At 43.8% G+C, this 16,409-nt stretch overlaps 1 long non-coding RNA gene across 29 annotated transcripts in view; it reads left to right on the forward strand.

Moving 5' to 3' along the window:
* LOC307181269 overlaps positions 1 to 16,409 on the forward strand; it is a 1,277,915-nt gene that overhangs the window by 977,537 nt on the left and 283,969 nt on the right. Inside the window, exon 8 of one of the 29 annotated variants that reach the window (XR_013826290.1) lies at positions 3,284 to 3,327. The exons of the other annotated variants lie outside the window; for them this stretch is intronic. This is a non-coding gene — a long non-coding RNA (uncharacterized lncRNA). Of the gene's footprint in view, positions 1 to 3,283; positions 3,328 to 16,409 lie in introns of those variants that run through there. 29 annotated transcript variants of the gene reach the window in all.

The raw sequence follows: 16,409 nt of genomic DNA on the forward strand, positions 1-16,409 counted from the left end.
ATAAGTTGGTTTTCTAAATTTGAGACCCTGTTCTGTTCTGTAATTCAGTTCCTGTGTAGCCAAGTTTACATTCCGTGTATTACTGATATCTTATGATGTTTCTTTTTCTGTGTGACTTACTTCAGTTAGAATCATCATACCTGAATACACTCATTGTGCTGCTAAGGGCCTGATGATACAGATTTCATTGCTGAGTGATATTGCTTTGTAAGTAAATACCACAACTTCTTTCTCCATTTTTCACTTTCTGCGATGTTGAACTTGTACTGTAAACGAGGTTCTTGTAAACAGAGCCGTTCCAAACTTTGGGGTGGCTGTGTCTTTTTGATTTTAATTTCCCTAAGCTATAGGACCATAAGTGGCAGTGCCCTAGGTTCTGTTGCTTTGTTTTTTAGATGTTTCAGGAAACACCATACACTTCTCCCGAGTGGTTGTTGGCAATTTACATCCCGCCCATCAGCATAACAAGGCTCCCAGTTCTCCATGGCCTGTCCTGCCTTTCTGGATTTTACACTTTTTTCAGATGGCCCTTTTGACCAGGGGGAAGTGAGACTTCATTGTACTGCAGATTTCCTTTGCAAGCTTGCTTGGTTGGCCAAAAAGGGCGTATGCGTTTTTTCCTGAATATATTCAGGAAAAAACGCATACGCCCTTTTTGGCCAAGTGCATCATTGTGGACGTTCTGCCTCTTTTCCTATGCTTTCAATGCAATTCCAGTCTACCTCCTGAAATCGGTTTCCTGCAATTCTGCCCCGCTTTCAAGTCCTCTTGGCAGCCTTACTTCAGTCTATTTTTGGACGATAGCTGTCATTTATAACTCTGCAGGTTTGTGAATTACAGTGCCCCTGAGCTCCTTTCTTCAACTCGCTTTCTTTTGAGCTGGCCGCAACACCGCAGGATGGCTTCAGGCCCTAATCTGGTTCCGGTACGGCACGCTGAGCCTTTGGTTATTTCCTCTTCCTGGTGGGAAATGAGAGTTAAATTTGCCCGTCCAGACACCTCCAGCTAGCCTCTCATTGGTTCTCGCTATTCCTGTTCATCTTCCGCAGAAATTGCAAACTGGGCCAAACAGGAGGTTAAAGGCGCTGACTCTCCAAGTGGGGAGAGTGTTAGTAAAGCGTCTGGAATGTTGCACCCGAGTACCAGGGGAGGAAAACTGAGACATATTTGAACACGTGTCCCGTTCACATGGTTGATCATACTTGGGTTCCACATGCATGTTTTAGCTGAAGGAAGAATACCTTAAACCTGGAGAGTTGAGACCTGTGGAATGGGTACCATGCAATATGACTTCAAAGGGTCTTCATTTGCTCACCGAACCTCTCCAATCCTATCACTGCTGCGTTTATGCCCCTGTACACATGCTTGATTCTCTTTCGGAGACATAGCAATCCATAGGTTTTAAGATACTTACTAGTCAGGTACATTCTTAGGCGTTTAATATGCGGTGTTGAGTCCATTTCGTTGAGCAAGGAGTAGCTCTTGTCTATTCCATATTTGGCTTAAGGAACTTTATCTGTGCTCATTTCAATCTCTGGTTTTATGCAGCACCCCAACTCACCTTTACCCTTAAGCAAGCATAAGTTGGTTTTCTAAATTTGAGACCCTGTTCTGTTCTGTAATTCAGTTCCTGTGTAGCCAAGTTTACATTCCGTGTATTACTGATATCTTATGATGGTTCATTTTCTGTGTGACTTATTTCAGTTAGAATCATCATACCTGAATCCACTCATTGTGATGCTAAGGGCCTGATGACATAGATTTCATTGCTGAGTGATATTGCTTTGTAAGTAAATACCACAACTTCTTTATCCATTTTTCACTTTCTGCGATGTTGAACTTGTACTGTAAACGAGGTTCTTATAAACAGAGGCGTCCCAAACTTTGGGGTGGCTGTGTCTTTTTGATTTTAATTTCCCTAAGCTATAGGACCATAAGTAGCAGTGCCCTAGGCTCTGTTGCTTTGTTTTTTAGATGTTTCAGGAAACACCATACACTTCTCCCGAGTGTCTGTTGGCAATTTACATCCCGCCCATCAGCATAACAAGGCTCCCAGTTCTCCATGGCCTGTCCTGCCTTTCTGGATTTTACACTTTTTTCAGATGGCCCTTTTGACTGGGGGGAAGTGAGACTTCATTGTAGTGCAGATTTCCTTTGCAAGCTTGCTTGGTTGGCCAAAAAGGGCGTATGCGTTTTTTCCTGAATATATTCAGGAAAAACCGCATACGCCCTTTTTGGCCAAGTGCATCATTGTGGACGTTCTGCCTCTTTTCCTATGCTTTCAATGCAATTCCAGTCTACCTCCTGAAATCGGTTTCCTGCAATTCTGCCCCGCTTTCAAGTCCTCTTGGCAGCCTTACTTCAGTCTATTTTTGGACGATAGCTGTCATTTATAACTCTGCAGGTTTGTGAATTACAGTGCCCCTGAGCTCCTTTCTTCAACTCGCTTTCTTGTGACCTGGCCGCAACACCGCAGGATGGCTTCAGGCCCTAATCTGATTCTGGCATGGCACGCTGAGCCTTTGGTTAATTCCTCTTCCTGGTAGGAAATGAGAGTTAAATTTGCCCGTCCAGACACCTCCAGCTAGTCTCCATTGGTTCTCGCTATTCCTGTTCATCTTCCGCAGAAATTGCAAACTGGGCCAAACAGGAGGTTAAAGGGACTGACTCTCCAAGTCGGGAGAGTGTTAGTAAAGCGTCTGGAATGTTGCACCCGAGTACCAGGGTACGAAAACTGAGACATATTTGAACACGTCTCCCGATCACATGGTTGATCATACTCTAGGTTCCACATGCATGTTTTAGATGAAGGAAGAATACCTTAAACCTAGGTAGTTGAAACACGTGGAATGGGTACCCTGCAATATGAGTTCAAAGGGTCTTCATTTGCTCACCCAACCTCTCCAATCCTATCACTGCTGCGTTTATGCCCCTGTACACATGCTTGATTCTCTTTTGGAGACATAGCAATCCATAGGTTTTAAGATACTTACAAGTCAGGTACATTCTTAGGCGTTTAATATGCGTTGTTGAGTCCATTTCGTTGAGCAAGGAGTAGCTCTTGTCTATTCCATATTTGGCTTAAGGAACTTTATCTGTGCTCATTTCAATCTCTGGTTTTATGCAGCACCCCAACTCACCTTTCCCCTTAAGCAAGCATAAGTTGGTTTTCTAAATTTGAGACCCTGTTCTGTTCTGTAATTCAGTTCCTGTGTAGCCAAGTTTACATTCCGTGTATTACTGATATCTTATGATGTTTCTTTTTCTGTGTGACTTATTTCAGTTACAATCATCGTACCTGAATCCACTCATTATGCTGCTACGGGCATGATGACATAGATTTCATTGCTGAGTGATACTGCATTGTACGTAAGTACCACAAGTTCTTTATCCATTTTTCACTTTCTGTGATATTGAACTTGTATGGTAAACGAGGTTCTTGTAAACGGAGGCGTCCCAAACTTTGGGGTGGCTGTGTCTTTTTGATTTTAATTTCCCTAAGCTATAGGACCATAAGTGGAAGTGCCCTAGGCTCTGTTGCTTTGTTTTTTAGATGTTTCAGGAAACACCATACACTTCTCCCGAGTGGTTGTTGGCAATTTACATCCCGCCCATCAGCATAACAAGGCTCCCAGTTGTCCATGGCCTGTCCTGCCTTTCTGGATTTTACACTTTTTTCAGATGGCCCTTTTGACCGGGGGGAAGTGAGACTTCATTGTAGTGCAGATTTCCTTTGCAAGCTTGCTTGGTTGGCCAAAAAGGGCGTATGCGTTTTTTCCTGAATATATTCAGGAAAAAACGCATACGCCCTTTTTGGCCAAGTGCATCATTGTGGACGTTCTGCCTCTTTTCCTATGCTTTCAATGCAATTCCAGTCTACTTCCTGAAATCGGTTTCCTGCAATTCTGCCCCGCTTTCAAGTCCTCTTGGCAGCCTTACTTCAGTCTATTTTTGGACGATAGCTGTCATTTATAACTCTGCAGGTTTGTGAATTACAGTGCCCCTGAGCTCCTTTCTTCAACTTGCTTTCTTGTGACCTGGCCGCAACACCGCAGGATGGCTTCAGGCCCTAATCTGGTTCCGGCACGGCACGCTGAGCCTTTGGTTATTTCCTCTTCCTGGTGGGAAATGAGAGTTAAATTTGCCCGTCCAGACACCTCCAGCTAGTCTCTCATTGGTTCTCGCTATTCCTGTTCATCTTCCGCGGAAATTGCAAACTGGGCCAAACAGGAGGTTAAAGGCGCTGACTCTCCAAGTGGGGAGAGTGTTATTAAAGCGTCTGGAATGTTGCACCCGAGTACCAGGGGAGGAAAACTGAGACATATTTGAACACGTCTCCCGTTCACATGGTTGATCATACTTGGGTTCCACATGCATGTTTTAGCTGAAGGAAGAATACCTTAAACCTGGAGAGTTAAGACCCGTTTAATGGGTACCATGCAATATGACTTCAAAGGGTCTTCATTTGCTCACCGAACCTCTCCAATCCTATCACTGCTGCGTTTATGCCCCTGTACACACGCTTGATTCTCTTTCGGAGACATAGCAATCCATAGGTTTTAAGATACTTACTAGTCAGGTACATTCTTAGGCGTTTAATATGCGGTGTTGAGTCCATTTCGTTGAGCAAGGAGTAGCTCTTGTCTATTCCATATTTGACTTAAGGAACATTATCTGTGCTCATTTCAATCTCTGTTTTTATGCAGCACCCCAACTCACCTTTCCCCTTAAGCAAGCATAAGTTGTTTTTCTAAATTTGAGACGCTGTTCTGTTCTGTAATTCAGTTCCTGTGTAGCCAAGTTTACATTCCGTGTATTACTGATATCTTATGATGTTTCTTTTTCTGTGTGACTTACTTCAGTTAGAATCATCATACCTGAATCCACTCATTGTGCTGCTAAGGGCCTGATGACACAGATTTCATTGCTGAGTGATATTGCTTTGTAAGTAAATACCACAACTTCTTTCTCCATTTTTCACTTTCTGCGATGTTGAACTTGTACTGTAAACGAGGTTCTTGTAAACAGAGCCGTTCCAAACTTTGGGGTGGCTGTGTCTTTTTGATTTTAATTTCCCTAAGCTATAGGACCATAAGTGGAAGTGCCCTAGGTTCTGTTGCTTTGTTTTTTAGATGTTTCAGGAAACACCATACACTTCTCCCGAGTGGTTGTTGGCAATTTACATCCCGCCCATCAGCATAACAAGGCTCCCAGTTCTCCATGGCCTGTCCTGCCTTTCTGGATTTTACACTTTTTTCAGATGGCCCTTTTGACCGCGGGGAAGTGAGACTTCATTGTAGTGCAGATTTCCTTTGCAAGCTTGCTTGGTTGGCCAAAAAGGGCGTATGCGTTTTTTCCTGAATATATTCAGGAAAAAACGCATACGCCCTTTTTGGCCAAGTGCATCATTGTGGACGTTCTGCCTCTTTTCCTATGCTTTCAATGCAATTCCAGTCTACCTCCTGAAATCGGTTTCCTGCAATTCTGCCCCGCTTTCAAGTCCTCTTGGCAGCCTTACTTCAGTCTATTTTTGGACGATAGCTGTCATTTATAACTCTGCAGGTTTGTGAATTACAGTGCCCCTGAGCTCCTTTCTTCAACTCGCTTTCTTTTGAGCTGGCCGCAACACCGCAGGATGGCTTCAGGCCCTAATCTGGTTCCGGTACGGCACGCTGAGCCTTTGTTTATTTCCTCTTCCTGGTGGGAAATGAGAGTTAAATTTGCCCGTCCAGACACCTCCAGCTAGCCTCTCATTGGTTCTCGCTATTCCTGTTCATCTTCCGCAGAAATTGCAAACTGGGCCAAACAGGAGGTTAAAGGTGCTGACTCTCCAAGTGGGGAGAGTGTTAGTAAAGCGTCTGGAATGTTGCACCCGAGTACCAGGGGAGGAAAACTGAGAGATATTTGAACACGTCTCCCGTTCACATGGTTGATCATACTTGGGTTCCACATGCATGTTTTAGCTGAAGGAAGAATACCTTAAACCTGGAGAGTTGAGACCCGTGGAATGGGTACCATGCAATATGACTTCAAAGGGTCTTCATTTGCTCACCGAACCTCTCCAATCCTATCACTGCTGCGTTTATGCCCCTGTACACATGCTTGATTCTCTTTCGGAGACATAGCAATCCATAGGTTTTAAGATACTTACTAGTCAGGTACATTCTTAGGCGTTTAATATGCGGTGTTGAGTCCATTTCGTTGAGCAAGGAGTAGCTCTTGTCTATTCCATATTTGACTTAAGGAACTTTATCTGTGCTCATTTCAATCTCTGGTTTTATGCAGCACCCCAACTCACCTTTACCCTTAAGCAAGCATAAGTTGGTTTTCTAAATTTGAGACCCTGTTCTGTTCTGTAATTCAGTTCCTGTGTAGCCAAGTTTACATTCCATGTATTACTGATATCTTATGATGGTTCATTTTCTGTGTGACTTATTTCAGTTAGAATCATCATACCTGAATCCACTCATTGTGCTGCTAAGGGCCTGATGACATAGATTTCATTGCTGAGTGATATTGCTTTGTAAGTAAATACCACAACTTCTTTATCCATTTTTCACTTTCTGCGATGTTGAACTTGTACTGTAAACGAGGTTCTTGTAAACAGAGGCGTCCCAAACTTTGGGGTGGCTGTGTCTTTTTGATTTTAATTTCCCTAAGCTATAGGACCATAAGTGGCAGTGCCCTAGGCTCTGTTGCTTTGTTTTTTAGATGTTTCAGGAAACACCATACACTTCTCCCGAGTGTCTGTTGGCAATTTACATCCCGCCCATCAGCATAACAAGGCTCCCAGTTCTCCATGGCCTGTCCTGCCTTTCTGGATTTTACACTTTTTTCAGATGGCCCTTTTGACTGGGGGGAAGTGAGACTTCATTGTAGTGCAGATTTCCTTTGCAAGCTTGCTTGGTTGGCCAAAAAGTGCGTATGCGTTTTTTCCTGAATATATTCAGGAAAAAACGCATACGCCCTTTTTGGCCAAGTGCATCATTGTGGACGTTCTGCCTCTTTTCCTGTGCTTTCAATGCAATTCCAGTCTACCTCCTGAAATCGGTTTCCTGCAATTCTGCCCCGCTTTCAAGTCCTCTTGGCAGCCTTACTTCAGTCTATTTTTGGACGATAGCTGTCATTTATAACTCTGCAGGTTTGTGAATTACAGTGCCCCTGAGCTCCTTTCTTCAACTCGCTTTCTTGTGACCTGGCCGCAACACCGCAGGATGGCTTCAGGCCCTAATCTGATTCTGGCATGGCACGCTGAGCCTTTGGTTAATTCCTCTTCCTGGTAGGAAATGAGAGTTAAATTTGCCCGTCCAGACACCTCCAGCTAGTCTCCATTGGTTCTCGCTATTCCTGTTCATGTTCCGCAGAAATTGCAAACTGGGCCAAACAGGAGGTTAAAGGGACTGACTCTCCAAGTCGGGAGAGTGTTAGTAAAGCGTCTGGAATGTTGCACCCGAGTACCAGGGTACGAAAACTGAGACATATTTGAACACGTCTCCCGATCACATGGTTGATCATACTCTATGTTCCACATGCATGTTTTAGATGAAGGAAGAATACCTTAAACCTAGGTAGTTGAAACACGTGGAATGGGTACCCTGCAATATGAGTTCAAAGGGTCTTCATTTGCTCACCCAACCTCTCCAATCCTATCACTGCTGCGTTTATGCCCCTGTACACATGCTTGATTCTCTTTTGGAGACATAGCAATCCATAGGTTTTAAGATACTTACAAGTCAGGTACATTCTTAGGCGTTTAATATGCGTTGTTGAGTCCATTTCGTTGAGCAAGGAGTAGCTCTTGTCTATTCCATATTTGGCTTAAGGAACTTTATCTGTGCTCATTTCAATCTCTGGTTTTATGCAGCACCCCAACTCACCTTTACCCTTAAGCAAGCATAAGTTGGTTTTATAAATTTGAGTCCCTGTTCTGTTCTGTAATTCAGTTCCTGTGTAGCCAAGTTTACATTCCGTGTATTACTGATATCTTATGATGTTTCTTTTTCTGTGTGACTTACTTCAGTTAGAATCATCATACCTGAATCCACTCATTGTGCTGCTAAGGGCCTGATGACACAGATTTCATTGCTGAGTGATATTGCTTTGTAAGTAAATACCACAACTTCTTTCTCCATTTTTCACTTTCTGCGATGTTGAACTTGTACTGTAAACGAGGTTCTTGTAAAGAGAGCCGTTCCAAACTTTGGGGTGGCTGTGTCTTTTTGATTTTAATTTCCCTAAGCTATAGGACCATAAGTGGAAGTGCCCTAGGTTCTGTTGCTTTGTTTTTTAGATGTTTCAGGAAACACCATACACTTCTCCCGAGTGGTTGTTGGCAATTTACATCCCGCCCATCAGCATAACAAGGCTCCCAGTTCTCCATGGCCTGTCCTGCCTTTCTGGATTTTACACTTTTTTCAGATGGCCCTTTTGACCGGGGGGAAGTGAGACTTCATTGTAGTGCAGATTTCCTTTGCAAGCTTGCTTGGTTGGCCAAAAAGGACGTATGCGTTTTTTCCTGAATATATTCAGGAAAAAACGCATACGCCTTTTTTGGCCAAGTGCATCATTGTGGACGTTCTGCCTCTTTTCCTATGCTTTCAATGTAATTCCAGTCTACCTCCTGAAATCGGTTTCCTGCAATTCTGCCCCGCTTTCAAGTCCTCTTGGCAGCCTTACTTCAGTATATTTTTGGACGATAGCTGTCATTTATAACTCTGCAGGTTTGTGAATTACAGTGCCCCTGAGCTCCTTTCTTCAACTCGCTTTCTTTTGAGCTGGCCGCAACACCGCAGGATGGCTTCAGGCCCTAATCTGGTTCCGGTACGGCACGCTGAGCCTTTGGTTATTTCCTCTTTCTGGTGGGAATTGAGAGTTAAATTTGCCCGTCCAGACACCTCCAGCTAGCCTCTCATTGGTTCTCGCTATTCCTGTTCATCTTCCGCAGAAATTGCAAACTGGGCCAAACAGGAGGTTAAAGGCGCTGACTCTCCAAGTGGGGAGAGTGTTAGTAAAGCGTCTGGAATGTTGCACCCGAGTACCAGGGGAGGAAAACTGAGACATATTTGAACACGTCTCCCGTTCACATGGTTGATCATACTTGGGTTCCACATGCATGTTTTAGCTGAAGGAAGAATACCTTAAACCAGGAGAGTTAAGACCCGTGTAATGGGTACCATGCAATATGACTTCAAAGGGTCTTCATTTGCTCACCGAACCTCTCCAATCCTATCACTGCTGCATTTATGCCCCTGTTCACATGCTTGATTCTCTTTCGGAGACATAGCAATCCATAGGTTTTAAGATACTTACTAGTCAGGTACATTCTTAGGCGTTTAATATGCAGTGTTGAGTCCATTTCGTTGAGCAAGGAGTAGCTCTTGTCTATTCCATATTTGACTTAAGGAACTTTATCTGTGCTCATTTCAATCTCTGGTTTTATGCAGCACCCCAACTCACCTTTACCCTTAAGCAAGCATAAGTTGGTTTTCTAAATTTGAGACCCTGTTCTGTTCTGTAATTCAGTTCCTGTGTAGCCAAGTTTACATTCCGTGTATTACTGATATCTTATGATGTTTCTTTTTCTGTGTGACTTACTTCAGTTAGAATCATCATACCTGAATACACTCATTGTGCTGCTAAGGGCCTGATGACACAGATTTCATTGCTGAGTGATATTGCTTTGTAAGTAAATACCACAACTTCTTTATCCATTTTTCACTTTCTGCGATGTTGAACTTGTACTGTAAACGAGGTTCTTGTAAACAGAGCCGTTCCAAACTTTGGGGTGGCTGTGTCTTTTTGATTTTAATTTCCCTAAGCTATAGGACCATAAGTGGCAGTGCCCTAGGCTCTGTTGCTTTGTTTTTTAGATGTTTCAGGAAACACCATACACTTCTCCCGAGTGGTTGTTGGCAATTTACATCCCGCCCATCAGCATAACAAGGCTCCCAGTTCTCCATGGCCTGTCCTGCCTTTCTGGATTTTACACTTTTTTCAGATGGCCCTTTTGACCGGGGGGAAGTGAGACTTCATTGTAGTGCAGATTTCCTTTGCAAGCTTGCTTGGTTGGCCAAAAAGGGCGTATGCGTTTTTTCCTGAATATATTCAGGAAAAAACGCATACGCCCTTTTTGGCCAAGTGCATCATTGTGGACGTTCTGCCTCTTTTCCTATGCTTTCAATGCAATTCCAGTCTACCTCCTGAAATCGGTTTCCTGCAATTCTGCCCCGCTTTCAAGTCCTCTTGGCAGCCTTACTTCAGTATATTTTCGGACGATAGCTGTCATTTATAACTCTGCAGGTTTGTGAATTACAGTGCCCCTGAGCTCCTTTCTTCAACTCGCTTTCTTTTGAGCTGGCCGCAACACCGCAGGATGGCTTCAGGCCCTAATCTGGTTCCGGTACGGCACGCTGAGCCTTTGGTTATTTCCTCTTCCTGGTGGGAAATGAGAGTTAAATTTGCCCGTCCAGACACCTCCAGCTAGCCTCTCATTGGTTCTCGCTATTCCTGTTCATCTTCCGCAGAAATTGCAAACTGGGCCAAACAGGAGGTTAAAGGCGCTGACTCTCCAAGTGGGGAGAGTGTTAGTAAAGCGTCTGGAATGTTGCACCCGAGTACCAGGGGAGGAAAACTGAGACATATTTGAACACGTCTCCCGTTCACATGGTTGATCATACTTGGGTTCCACATGCATGTTTTAGCTGAAGGAAGAATACCTTAAACCTGGAGAGTTGAGACCTGTGGAATGGGTACCATGCAATATGACTTCAAAGGGTCTTCATTTGCTCACCGAACCTCTCCAATCCTATCACTGCTGCGTTTATGCCCCTGTACACATGCTTGATTCTCTTTCGGAGACATAGCAATCCATAGGTTTTAAGATACTTACTAGTCAGGTACATTCTTAGGCGTTTAATATGCGGTGTTGAGTCCATTTCGTTGAGCAAGGAGTAGCTCTTGTCTATTCCATATTTGGCTTAAGGAACTTTATCTGTGCTCATTTCAATCTCTGGTTTTATGCAGCACCCCAACTCACCTTTACCCTTAAGCAAGCATAAGTTGGTTTTCTAAATTTGAGACCCTGTTCTGTTCTGTAATTCAGTTCCTGTGTAGCCAAGTTTACATTCCGTGTATTACTGATATCTTATGATGTTTCTTTTTCTGTGTGACTTACTTCAGTTAGAATCATCATACCTGAATACACTCATTGTGCTGCTAAGGGCCTGATGACACAGATTTCATTGCTGAGTGATATTGCTTTGTAAGTAAATACCACAACTTCTTTATACATTTTTCACTTTCTGCGATGTTGAACTTGTACTGTAAACGAGGTTCTTGTAAACAGAGCCGTTCCAAACTTTGGGGTGGCTGTGTCTTTTTGATTTTAATTTCCCTAAGCTATAGGACCATAAGTGGCAGTGCCCTAGGTTCTGTTGCTTTGTTTTTTAGATGTTTCAGGAAACACCATACACTTCTCCCGAGTGGTTGTTGGCAATTTACATCCCGCCCATCAGCATAACAAGGCTCCCAGTTCTCCATGGCCTGTCCTGCCTTTCTGGATTTTACACTTTTTTCAGATGGCCCTTTTGACCGGGGGGAAGTGAGACTTCATTGTAGTGCAGATTTCCTTTGCAAGCTTGCTTGGTTGGCCAAAAAGGGCGTATGCGTTTTTTCCTGAATATATTCAGGAAAAAACGCATACGCCCTTTTTGGCCAAGTGCATCATTGTGGACGTTCTGCCTCTTTTCCTATGCTTTCAATGCAATTCCAGTCTACCTCCTGAAATCGGTTTCCTGCAGTTCTGCCCCGCTTTCAAGTCCTCTTGGCAGCCTTACTTCAGTATATTTTCGGACGATAGCTGTCATTTATAACTCTGCAGGTTTGTGAATTACAGTGCCCCTGAGCTCCTTTCTTCAACTCGCTTTCTTTTGAGCTGGCCGCAACACCGCAGGATGGCTTCAGGCCCTAATCTGGTTCCGGTACGGCACGCTGAGCCTTTGGTTATTTCCTCTTCCTGGTGGGAAATGAGAGTTAAATTTGCCCGTCCAGACACCTCCAGCTAGCCTCTCATTGGTTCTCGCTATTCCTGTTCATCTTCCGCAGAAATTGCAAACTGGGCCAAACAGGAGGTTAAAGGCGCTGACTCTCCAAGTGGGGAGAGTGTTAGTAAAGCGTCTGGAATGTTGCACCCGAGTACCAGGGGAGGAAAACTGAGACATATTTGAACACGTCTCCCGTTCACATGGTTGATCATACTTGGGTTCCACATGCATGTTTTAGCTGAAGGAAGAATACCTTAAACCTGGAGAGTTGAGACCTGTGGAATGGGTACCATGCAATATGACTTCAAAGGGTCTTCATTTGCTCACCGAACCTCTCCAATCCTATCACTGCTGCGTTTATGCCCCTGTACACATGCTTGATTCTCTTTCGGAGACATAGCAATCCATAGGTTTTAAGATACTTACTAGTCAGGTACATTCTTAGGCGTTTAATATGCGGTGTTGAGTCCATTTCGTTGAGCAAGGAGTAGCTCTTGTCTATTCCATATTTGGCTTAAGGAACTTTATCTGTGCTCATTTCAATCTCTGGTTTTATGCAGCACCCCAACTCACCTTTACCCTTAAGCAAGCATAAGTTGGTTTTCTAAATTTGAGACCCTGTTCTGTTCTGTAATTCAGTTCCTGTGTAGCCAAGTTTACATTCCGTGTATTACTGATATGTTATGATGGTTCATTTTCTGTGTGACTTATTTCAGTTAGAATCATGATACCTGAATCCACTCATTGTGATGCTAAGGGCCTGATGACATAGATTTCATTGCTGAGTGATATTGCTTTGTAAGTAAATACCACAACTTCTTTATCCATTTTTCACTTTCTGCGATGTTGAACTTGTACTGTAAACGAGGTTCTTGTAAACAGAGCCGTTCCAAACTTTGGGGTGGCTGTGTCTTTTTGATTTTAAATTCCCTAAGCTATAGGACCATAAGTGGAAGTGCCCTAGGCTCTGTTGCTTTGTTTTTTAGATGTTTCAGGAAACACCATACACTTCTCCCGAGTGGTTGTTGGCAATTTACATCCCGCCCATCAGCATAACAAGGCTCCCAGTTCTCCATGGCCTGTCCTGCCTTTCTGGATTTTACACTTTTTTCAGATGGCCCTTTTGACCAGGGGGAAGTGAGACTTCATTGTAGTGCAGATTTCCTTTGCAAGATTTTTGGTTGGCCAAAAAGGGCGTATGCGTTTTTTCCTGAATATATTCAGGAAAAAACGCATACGCCCTTTTTGGCCAAGTGCATCATTGTGGACGTTCTGCCTCTTTTCCTATGCTTTCAATGCAATTCCAGTCTACCTCCTGAAATCGGTTTCCTGCAATTCTGCCCCGCTTTCAAGTCCTCTTGGCAGCCTTACTTCAGTCTATTTTTGGACGATAGCTGTCATTTATAACTCTGCAGGTTTGTGAATTACAGTGCCCCTGAGCTCCTTTCTTCAACTCGCTTTCTTTTGAGCTGGCCGCAACACCGCAGGATGGCTTCAGGCCCTAATCTGATTCCGGCACGGCACGCTCAGCCTTTGGTTATTTCCTCTTCCTGGTGGGAAATGAGAGTTAAATTTGCCCGTCCAGACACCTCCAGCTAGCCTCTCATTGGTTCTCGCTATTCCTGTTCATCTTCCGCAGAAATCGCAAACTGGGCCAAACAGGAGGTTAAAGGCGCTGACTCTCCAAGTGGGGAGAGTGTTAGTAAAGCATCTGGAATGTTGCACCCGAGTACCAGGGGAGGAAAACTGAGACATATTTGAACACGTCTCTCGTTCACATGGTTGACCTTACTTGATTCCACATGCATGTTTTAGCTGAAGGAAGAATACCTTAAACCTGGAGAGTTGAGACCCGTGTAATGGGTACCATGCAATATGACTTCAAACGGTCTTCATTTGCTCACCGAACCTCTCCAATCCTATCACTGCTGCGTTTATGCCCCTGTACACACTCTTGATTCTCTTTCGGAGACATAGCAATCCATAGGTTTTAAGATACTTACTAGTCAGGTACATTCTTAGGCGTTTAATATGCGGTGTTGGGTCCATTTCGTTGAGCAAGGAGTAGCTCTTGTCTATTCCATATTTGGCTTAAGGAACTTTATCTGTGCTCATTTCAATCTCTGGTTTTATGCAGCACCCCAACTCACCTTTACCCTTAAGCAAGAATAAGTTGGTTTTCTAAATTTGAGACCCTGTTGTGTTCTGTAATTCAGTTCCTGTGTAGCCAAGTTTACATTCCGTGTATTACTGATATCTTATGATGTTTCTTTTTCTGTGTGACTTATTTCAGTTAGAATCATCATACCTGAATCCACTCATTGTGCTGCTAAGGGCCTGATGACATAGATTTCATTGCTGAGTGATATTGCTTTGTAAGTAAATACCACAACTTCTTTATCCATTTTTCACTTTCTGCGATGTTGAACTTGTACTGTAAACGAGGTTCTTGTAAACAGAGGCGTCCCAAACTTTGGGGTGGCTGTGTCTTTTTGATTTTAATTTCCCTAAGCTATAGGACCATAAGTGGCAGTGCCCTAGGCTCTGTTGCTTTGTTTTTTAGATGTTTCAGGAAACACCATACACTTCTCCGGAGTGGTTGTTGGCAATTTACATCCCGCCCTTCAGCATAACAAGGCTCCCAGTTCTCCATGGCCTGTCCTGCCTTTCTGGATTTTACACTTTTTTCAGATGGCCCTTTTGACCGGGGGGAAGTGAGACTTCATTGTAGTGCAGATTTCCTTTGCATGCTTGCTTGGTTGGCCAAACAGGGCGTATGCGTTTTTTCCTGAATATATTCAGGAAAAAACGCATACGCCCTTTTTGGCCAAGTGCATCATTGTGGACGTTCTGCCACTTTTCCTATGCTTTCAATGCAATTCCAGTCTACCTCCTGAAATCGGTTTCCTGCAATTCTGCCCCGCTTTCAAGTCCTCTTGGCAGCCTTACTTCAGTCTATTTTTGGACGATAGCTGTCATTTATAACTCTGCATGTTTGTGAATTACAGTGCCCCTGAGCTCCTTTCTTCAACTCGCTTTCTTGTGAGCTGGCCGCAACACCGCAGGATGGCTTTAGGCCCTAATCTGGTTCCGGCCCGGCATGCTGAGCCTTTGGTTAATTCCTCTTCCTGGTGGGAAATGAGAGTTAAATTTGCCCGTCCAGACACCTGCAGCTAGCCTCTCATTGGTTCTCGCTATTCCTGTTCATCTTCCGCAGAAATTGCAAACTGGGCCAAACAGGAGGTTAAAGGGACTGACTCTCCAAGTCGGGAGAGTGTTAGTAAAGCGTCTGGAGTGTTGCACCCGAGTACCAGGGTAGGAAAACTGAGACATATTTGAACACGTCTCCCGTTCACATGGTTGATCATACTCTAGGTTCCACATGCATGTTTTAGCTGAAGGAAGAATACCTTAAACCTGGAGAGTTGAGACCCGTGGAATGGGTACCATGCAATATGACTTCAAAGGGTCTTCATTTGCTCACCGAACCTCTCCAATCCTATCACTGCTGCATTTATGCCCCTGTACACACGCTTGATTCTCTTTTGGAGACATAGCAATCCATAGGTTTTAAGATACTTACTAGTCAGGTACATTCTTAGGCGTTTAATATGGGGTTTTGAGTCCATTTCGTTGAGCAAGGAGTAGCTCTTGTCTATTCCATATTTGGCTTAAGGAACTTTATCTGTGCTCATTTCAATCTCTGGTTTTATGTAGCACCCCAACTCACCTTTCCCCTTAAGCAAGCATAAGTTGGTTTTCTAAATTTGAGACCCTGTTCTGTTTTGGAATGCAGTTCCTGTGTAGCCAAGTTTACATTCCGTGTATTAGTGATATCTTATGATGTTTCTTTTTCTGTGTGACTTATTTCAGTTAGAATCATCGTACCTGAATCCACTCATTATGCTGCTACGGGCCTGATGACATAGATTTCATTGCTGAGTGATACTGCATTGTACGTAAGTACCACAAGTTCTTTATCCATTTTTCACTTTCTGTGATATTGAACTTGTACGGTAAACGAGGTTCTTGTAAACGGAGGCGTCCCAAACTTTGGGGTGGCTGTGTCTTTTTGATTTTAATTTCTCGAAGCTATAGGACCATAAGTGGAAGTGCCCTAGGCTCTGTTGCTTTGTTTTTTAGATGTTTCAGGAAACACCATACACTTCTCCTGAGTGTCTGTTGGCAATTTACATCCCGCCCATCAGCATAACAAGGCTCCCAGTTCTCCATGGCCTGTCCTGCCTTTCTGGATTTTACACTTTTTTCAGATGGCCCTTTTGACCGGGGGGAAGTGAGACTTCATTGTAGTGCAGATTTCCTTTGCAAGTTTGCTTGGTTGGCCAAAAAGGGCGTATGCGTTTTTTC

This window comes from Stenella coeruleoalba (assembly GCF_951394435.1).
Source record: "Stenella coeruleoalba genome assembly, contig: scaffold_62, whole genome shotgun sequence".
NCBI lineage: Eukaryota > Metazoa > Chordata > Mammalia > Artiodactyla > Delphinidae > Stenella > Stenella coeruleoalba.